The sequence below is a fragment of the Elephantulus edwardii genome, unplaced genomic scaffold (assembly GCF_000299155.1).
Source record: "Elephantulus edwardii isolate Elephantulus edwardi_28Jun2011 unplaced genomic scaffold, EleEdw1.0 scaffold00269, whole genome shotgun sequence".
In the NCBI taxonomy this organism is placed as follows: Eukaryota; Metazoa; Chordata; class Mammalia; order Macroscelidea; family Macroscelididae; genus Elephantulus; species Elephantulus edwardii.
In genome coordinates, this window is record NW_006400019.1 from 2096507 (window position 1) to 2104549 (window position 8043).

Consider the following 8043-nt stretch of genomic DNA (forward strand, 5'->3'; position numbering starts at 1 on the left):
GGATAATCTGTTCTGCATATAGGTTGAAAAGGTATGGAGATAGGACTCATCCCTGGCATATGCCTTTCCCAATTTTGAACCATGCAGTGTTTCCTTGCTCTGTTCTGTTGACTGCCTCTTGGTCCAAGTATAGGTTTCGCATTAGAACAATCAAGTGTTCTGGGATTCCCACTTTTCTCAGAGTCATCCACAGTTTGTTATGATCCACAAATGTCTTTGCATAGTCAATGAAACACAGATAGACATTCTTCTGGTATTCCCTGCTTCCAGCTAAGATCCATCTCACATCAACTACAATATCCCTAGTACCACGACCCCTTCTAAACCCAGCCTGAACTTTTGGCAGTTCTCTGCTGATGTGCTATTCCAGTCGTTTTTGGATAATCTTCAGTAGAATCTTGTTGCATGTGAAATCAATGTTATTGTTATATAGTTTCCACACTCTGTTGGGTCGCCCTTCTTTGGGATGGGAACAAATATAGATCTCTTCCAGTCAGTTGGCCAAGTAAGTGGTGGTTCTCCAGATTTCTTGGCACAACCTCGTGAGCACATCCAGGGCGGCATCTGTTAGCTGAAATACGTCAATTGGTATGCCATCTATTCCTGGGACCTTATTTTTTACTATTTCCTTCAAAGTAGCTTGAACTTCTTCCTTCATCACTATAGGCTCTTTCTCATATATTATTTCATTAAATTCTTCTGTCTGCCAGTTCCTTTCGATAAAATGACTCAGTATATTCTTTCCATCTTCTTTTAATACTTCCTGGATCATTTAATATTCTTCCTAAAGCATCCTTGATTATAGCAACTCGAGGTTTGGATTTGTTCGTCAGTTCCTTGAGCTTAAGAAATGCTGAGCTGAACGAGTTCAGCCCTTTTGATTTTCCGACTCCAGCTCCTTGCACATTTCATTGTAATTTTTTGCTTTGTCATCCCATGCTGCCCTTTGGAATCTTCTGTTCAGCTCTTTAGTATCTTGAATTCTTCCTTGTGCTTTGGCTTCTCTGTACTCCAGTGCAATCTTCAGAGTTTCTTCTGACATCCATTTTGGTCCTTTTTTTCTCTTCTGTCTTTGTAATGACCGTTTGCACTCTTCCTGAATGATACATTTGACATCCTCCCACAACTCATTAGGTCTTCGCTCATTCGTGTTCAGGGTCTCAAACCTGTTCCTGAGACAGTTCTGAAATTCAGGTGGGATGAACTCAAAGTCATATTTTGGTTCCCGTGGATTCAGTTTAATAATTTTCCTCAGCTTCAGCTTGAACTTGCATATGAGTAGCTGATGGTCTGTATCAGCTCCTGGCCTTGTTTTCACAGCTGATATTGAGCTCCAGCGTTTTTTTCCGCAGATGTAATCGATCTGATTCCTATGCATACCATCAGGTGAAATCCATGTGTATAACCTGCATTTATGTTTCTTATAAAATGTATTTGCAATGATAGGTCATTGATTGTGCAAAATTCAATCATTCTATCTCCAGCTTCATTTCTCTCACCAAGTCCATGTTTTCCACCTACTGATTCTTCTTCTCTGTTCCCAACTTTTGCATTCCAGTCACCCATTATTATCAAAACATCTTGATTGCATGTTCACTCGATCTCCAACTGTAAAAGTTGGTAGAAATAATCTATTTCTTCTTCTTCTTTGGCTCTGGTTGTTGGTGAATATATCTGAATGATAGTGATATATCTGAATGATAGAGGGATCCGTGTGGGCAGAATGGGGGAGACAGGAATCAGCACAGGCAGACCCAGGGGCCAAACAATAGAGAAGTGACTCGCGGGAAAGGCCTTACCATGCCCACAGGTATACAGGTACTCTTATTAGGTAAGGATATTCTCCAAAATCTCCGTGCCACTATTTCTATCTCTCCAGGGCCTTCCCTTCCCCTTCTTCTTCCACTAATTTCTCACCTATCAACAGCCTCTATTTCTGACCACCCTTTACCCCCTTATATTGTTAATCCTGTAGTCTGGGATACCTCAAAGCCAGTAGTAGCCTCCCACCACCCACATATTTGTATCTCTTAAAGATCCTACTAAATTTCCATTATGCCCTCAGTTTCCTGTCTCAGAATCTCATTTTTGTGGAATCTACTCTACTATTAACAGGCTCCTCAGCCAAGGCCTTCTAATATCTACCAACTCTCCATGTAACACTCCCATCTTGCTAGTATGCAAACCCTCAGGTGCTTATAGGCTTGTCCAGGACCTACACCTTATTAATGAGGCTGTCCTCCCCAGCCACCCAGTAGTCCCTAACTCCTACACCTTGCTTTCTCATATACCTCCTGAAACCACACATTTCACTGTCCTTGTTCTTAAGGATGCCTTCTTTACCATTCCTTTACATCATGATTCCTACTTCTTGTTTCTTACCACCAAGGGATCCCCTGTTGTCAACGCTACCTTAATCTCTAAATTACCGAAAGCTCTCCTCCTTTCTGCTGAGGTAGCTCTTGTACACTGCAAAGGCCACCAGTCTTTCTCTGATCCTGTCACTATGGGCAACACCAAAGCATATGCTACGGCTCGAGGCCTCATTTTCCCCTCATTGTCCTCTGCTCCAATCTTATTCCGTACTCCAGATATCAGTCCCACTTACTTCGTAGCAGAAACTGACATCTTACGGGCAAAAGGAGTATGCATCACACCTCAAGGTTAGATTTTTCTCTTGCCAAAAATACAACTAGTCTATTCCCACTCCTCCATCTGCTCTAAAATTTCACTCCAGGGTGGCCTCCGGCCCCAATTCCCTACCCCCAAAGTGAGAGGTAATCTACTTGGTCTCAACTGGTAAATTGACTTCACTTACATACCTAGACACAAAAAGTGGCATTACCTCCTAACCATGATAGACACATTTTCAGGATGGATCGAAGCATTCCCCACTGCCCAAGAGACTGCTGATATAGTTGCATCCACTTTAATTGAACAGATCCTCCCTTGCTTTGGCTTACCCCCTCATATTCAATCCAACAGTGATCCAGCTTTTGTCTCGCAGGTTGTCCAACAAGTGTCGAAAACCCTCAACATCATCTGGAAACTATACATCCCATCCCATCCCCAATCCTCTGGAAAAGTAGAATGGGCAAACGGACTTCTCAAGGACCAGCTGACCAAACTCAGCCTGAGGTAAAGCTCTCCTGGCCTACACTACTTCCCCTGGCTCTAGTTTGCCTATGCTCTGTTCCACATTCAACTTCAGGGCTAAGCCCTTTTGAGATTGTTTATGGCTGCCCCTTCCTTTTAACCCATAACTTTCCATAGGAACCTCCTCCACCAGCATCTTAACTGTCCTACCTCACCTTACTGCGGCAGCTCCTGTGTGAGCACACCAACAGGCCCCTTCCCTCTATCATGTCATCTTTTGATTCAATGCCTTCTCCTCCTTTATAGTCTGGTGACTCAGTCTTAAGGATCTCCACCCTAGTTTCCTTCACCCTTGCTGGTCTGGCCCCCATATAGTCATCCAAACAACTCCAACCGCAGCCAAGCTCCTAGGTCACTCCATAGTATCATTTTTCATGCCTAAAACAGTCACCTGAAGAAACTGAAACTGCCGCTGAATGGACATTGATCCAAATGGGCTCCACCATGTTACAACTCACTAAAACTCCCACTACCCTTCTCCTCACTCTTATCTTTCACTTCTTACCTCCCAGATAAGTTCAAATAAAATCACTGCCAATGTGTGGAGGTTTTACATTCAGGAAACCTGGACTAAAAATACCATCACCTACAGCCATTATGCAGCCACATCTGACTGTCAGCCAGAGGGATAACAACCTCCCATTCACTTAACCCTTAAATACTACCAGTTCTTAAAATGCATTTCTGCTGCCTTAGTTCCTCAGCTTATGATGTATGGGCAAGAAGAATTATTTGCCCTCTTCACACCTGCCAACCAACATAGAACTCAAAGAGCTGTGTTCCTCCCAGTTATAGCTGATATCTCTCTTGCATCCTCTGTAGTTGCAGTGGGCCTAGCTGGTGTTGGTGGTCTAGGTTACTCCCTTACATCCTCGGCCAATCTGGAGCACAAACTCCAAATAGCCATAGATGCCTCTGTTAACTCTTTAGCCTCCCTCCAACGTCAAATTAACTCTTTGGCCCAGGTATCTCCTCAAAACAGGTGAGCTTTAAACCTGCTGATAGTAGACAAAGGCGGAATCTGCTTGTTTCTCAGAGAACAATGTTGTTATTATATTAATGAAACAGGTCTAGTTGAAGAAATTTTAGATACACTGACCCAACTCTGAGATGTGTTACAGTCATCAGGATCCAATCAGGGTGGTGGCAATCACCATTAATGACTTGGCTAGGCTCAATTATAAGTCCATTACTAATAATCTGTATATTGTTATTAATAGCACCATACCTACTAAAATTTTTGCAAGCTTGTATCTGTGAAATTTCTCGTGTTGCAGTTAACCAATGTTACACCATCTTTATGCCCAGCTTCCCAGCGAGCCATCTCCCAGCCTTTCTCCTCTATGCCCACAACAACCTCTCTCAGCAGGAAGCAGCCAGAGAGAACACATCACTCCTATATAACAAAAAAAAAAAGGCTGAGATGATAGGCCCTGTGGGGCTGACTCACTCCTGAGCAGCAACCTACCTTGCTGACAACTGCCACAGCCAATCCGAAGGCTCCACAACTGCTTCCTCTGCCAAGAGACTGCCTATTTAACAGCATAATCAGATGTCACCACTAGCGCTCTTAGCTGCAGCCAATCAGTGAACTATATGACTACTTCTTCTGTCAGAAGAAGGTCCTTTTCTCCCTGAATTTTTTTTTTTACTTCCAGTATTGGTTATCCCTGAATTTTTTAAAAGGCCAGTTCCTCTTCACGCCATATGCGAACTTCTCTGACCCATATGATGTCCCCCTCCTGTGATATGTCTGAAGCATATAAAGCTGCACCCTCTCCAAGACATACTTGTTTGTTCTCCTAACTGTCCATGGGATGTTCAGTGCTCTTCTCCAATTCACTGTCCAGCTCCCAGATGTATAGCAAGTGGTTGTTCCAGACCATGGTCTGAATCAGATGCACCTTAGTCCTCAAACTGACATTGCTGCTCTTCAATAATTTGGAGAGCTCCCTAACTGCAGATTTCCCCAGTGCAATGTGTCTCCCTATGTCCTGAATGCTGGTACCAGGGTGTTAATTGTAGATCCAAGCAAGATGAAGCTGTTGACAATTTCAATCTCCTCTTCATCCATCATGATGCTGCCTATCGGTCCAGTGGTAAGAATCTTTGTTTTCTTGACATTGAGATTCAATCCATACCAAAGCCTATATGCCTTGATCTTCTGCAACAAGTGCTTGAAGTCCTCCTCAATTTCAACAAGCAATGTTATGTCATCTGCATAACGTAGGTTATTGATGAGTCTTCCTCCAATCTTGGTATCACATTCTTTTTCATAGAGTCCAGCTTCACAAAGTGCATTGGGAAAGTCAGCTTTGAGGGACTGCTCAAGAGTACTGAAGAGCAACGACATCAGGCTGGAGACTAAGGTGTGCCTGATCCAGGCTCTAGTCTTTACAATTAGGTGCTATGCATCAGAGAGTTGAACAGTGAATATGGATGATAGAAAGAGAATCAATGCCTTTGAGCTGTGGTGCTGGAGAAGAGTGTTGAATATTCCATGGACTGCTAGGAGAACAAACAGGTTTGTCCTGGAGAGGGTGAAGCCAGAGTGTTCCCTGGAGTCAAGGATTCTGAAGCTTCATCTGACATACTTTGGGCATGTTGCAAGGAGGGACTGGTCCTTGGAGAGGGACATCATGTTTGGGAGATTGGAGGGACGGCGCAGGAGAGGAAGACCCTCGATGAGATGGATCGATTCTGTGACTGGAGTGGTGGGAATGAGTGTGTTTGAGATGGCTAGATTGACACAGGATAGAACGGGGTTTAGGGCTCTTGTACATAGGGTGGCTATGAGTAGCAAGCGACTCGATGGCACATAACAACAACAATATAAATTGAACAGTTATGGAGAGACAATGTAACCCTGATGCATTACCTTATTTTTTTTTAATCTCTTCTTCATTTTAAACTAGACAGTGTTCCCTTGTCCTGTTCACACCACAGCCTCTTGGTCTAGGTCTAGGTTTCACATGAGCACAATTAAGTGCTCTGGGATTCCCATTCTTCTCATTGTTAGCCATAACTTGTTATGATCCACACATGAAGTAAGTCACAAAAGAACAAATATTGTATAATACCACTATTATTAAAAAAGCAAAAGATAACACAGAATCATCCTAGTATGGCTACCACAGAGGGGGATGGGAGGGAGAGTGGAGAGAGGAGTAAAAAAAAAAATTAGGTTCGAATCCACCAGATGCTCTGCCGGGGAAGGAGGGACAATCTCCTCCTGTACATGTCAGATCTGATTTGACGGTACACGCACACACACACACAGACACACAAAATTAGATTAAAAACACTGAGATGGGTGAAGGGAAAGACAATATAGCATAAGTTGATTCAACATTGTGAATATTGTAATAAAGTTTATAAAACAAAATGTGCATGAATGATTAAAAAACAAACCCCCAAAATGAGCTGTAGATGGTTAACAAAAAGATAGAGGAAGACATTCAATGAGATGGACGGGCACAGTGATCACAATAATAACCTCTAGTACAAAAGAGACCCTGGGTAGCTCAGGATTGGGACCTTATGAATCAAAGCCAACTTAATGGCACCTGGAAACAGCTACAGTTGCCTAGTCCAAATCAGGTGTTGCTAGAGAAATAAACATCAAGGCTGAAAGTCAGAATCTGACCTTGAGGAAGAGGGATGGATGACAATCAACATCAGCTTTCTGGAACTGTTAGATACACTGCTTGACTTAGTGCCAACTAACTTGGAAAACTCACAGAAGAGTCATAAACATGGAACATGATCCATGCACACAAACCATTGTAACAGCTAAGCTTCAGTTAACTGTTCAAAGAGGTTCTGTCCATGCAAATAATGCTACAGCGGTGCAGCACCACCACAAGCTCAGGGAGACAGGAGGTTTGACTACTAGGGTGGTGGGAAGAAATTGAGTATTATCCCAACATTTTAGAGTTGTCAAACTGCCATCAGTTGTCTTGGGCCTGCAAAACTGGTTGCTTTGTCCTAGAATCCTACATCTCTTTCTTTAGTTACTTAAAGTGCTTTAAAAGCATTTACCTCTTTGAAACGGTTTTCCTCAACCCTATGTAAATTGGACCTTAAGCTGTTTACCAGGAGGGGAAATGAATCTTTCCTGGATTTACTTTTCGAAACATATTTTCTCAGTCATATGTAAACGATATCACAAGCTGTCTGTTTACTGTAAACTGTATGTGAGCTGTTCTTTTTGAACATAAAAATACTGAAGCTTTGAATTAGCAACAGTGATATTTAGGTAGTTTAGCATTTAACTCAAATTTGTTTAAAAATTCTGTAGCTTTGAACTAGCAATACTGATACATTAAATAAATTATAATCTAAATCATGGTCATTGTAAATTGTTTTCTATGTGTAAAATCCTCTCACTTTGATCTAGCAATAGTGATATGTGAAGTACATTAATACCTGTTGTTGTTGTTATGTGCCATCAAGTCTCTTGAGATTCATAGCGACCCTATGTAAAACAGCCCTAAACTCTGCTCTGTCCTGTGCCAATCGCATTGCCTCTGACACACCCATCCTAATTACCCCAGTCACTGAATCAATCCACCACATAGAGGGCCTTCCCCTTCTGCACTGTCCCTCCACCCTACCCAGCATGATGTCCCTCTCCAAGGACCTGTCCCTCCTCACAACATGTGCAAAGTATGTCAGACAAAGCCTCAGCATCCTTGCCTCTAAGGAACAGCCCAGTTTAACCCTCTCTAGGATGAATCTGTTTGTTTTCTTGGCAGTCCATGGTACCCTCAATACTCTTCTCCAGCACCACATATCAAAGGCATCAATTCTCGTTCTATCCTCCTTGGTCATTGTCCAACTCTCTGATGCATAACAGGTGATTGCGAAGACCATGGCCTGTATCAG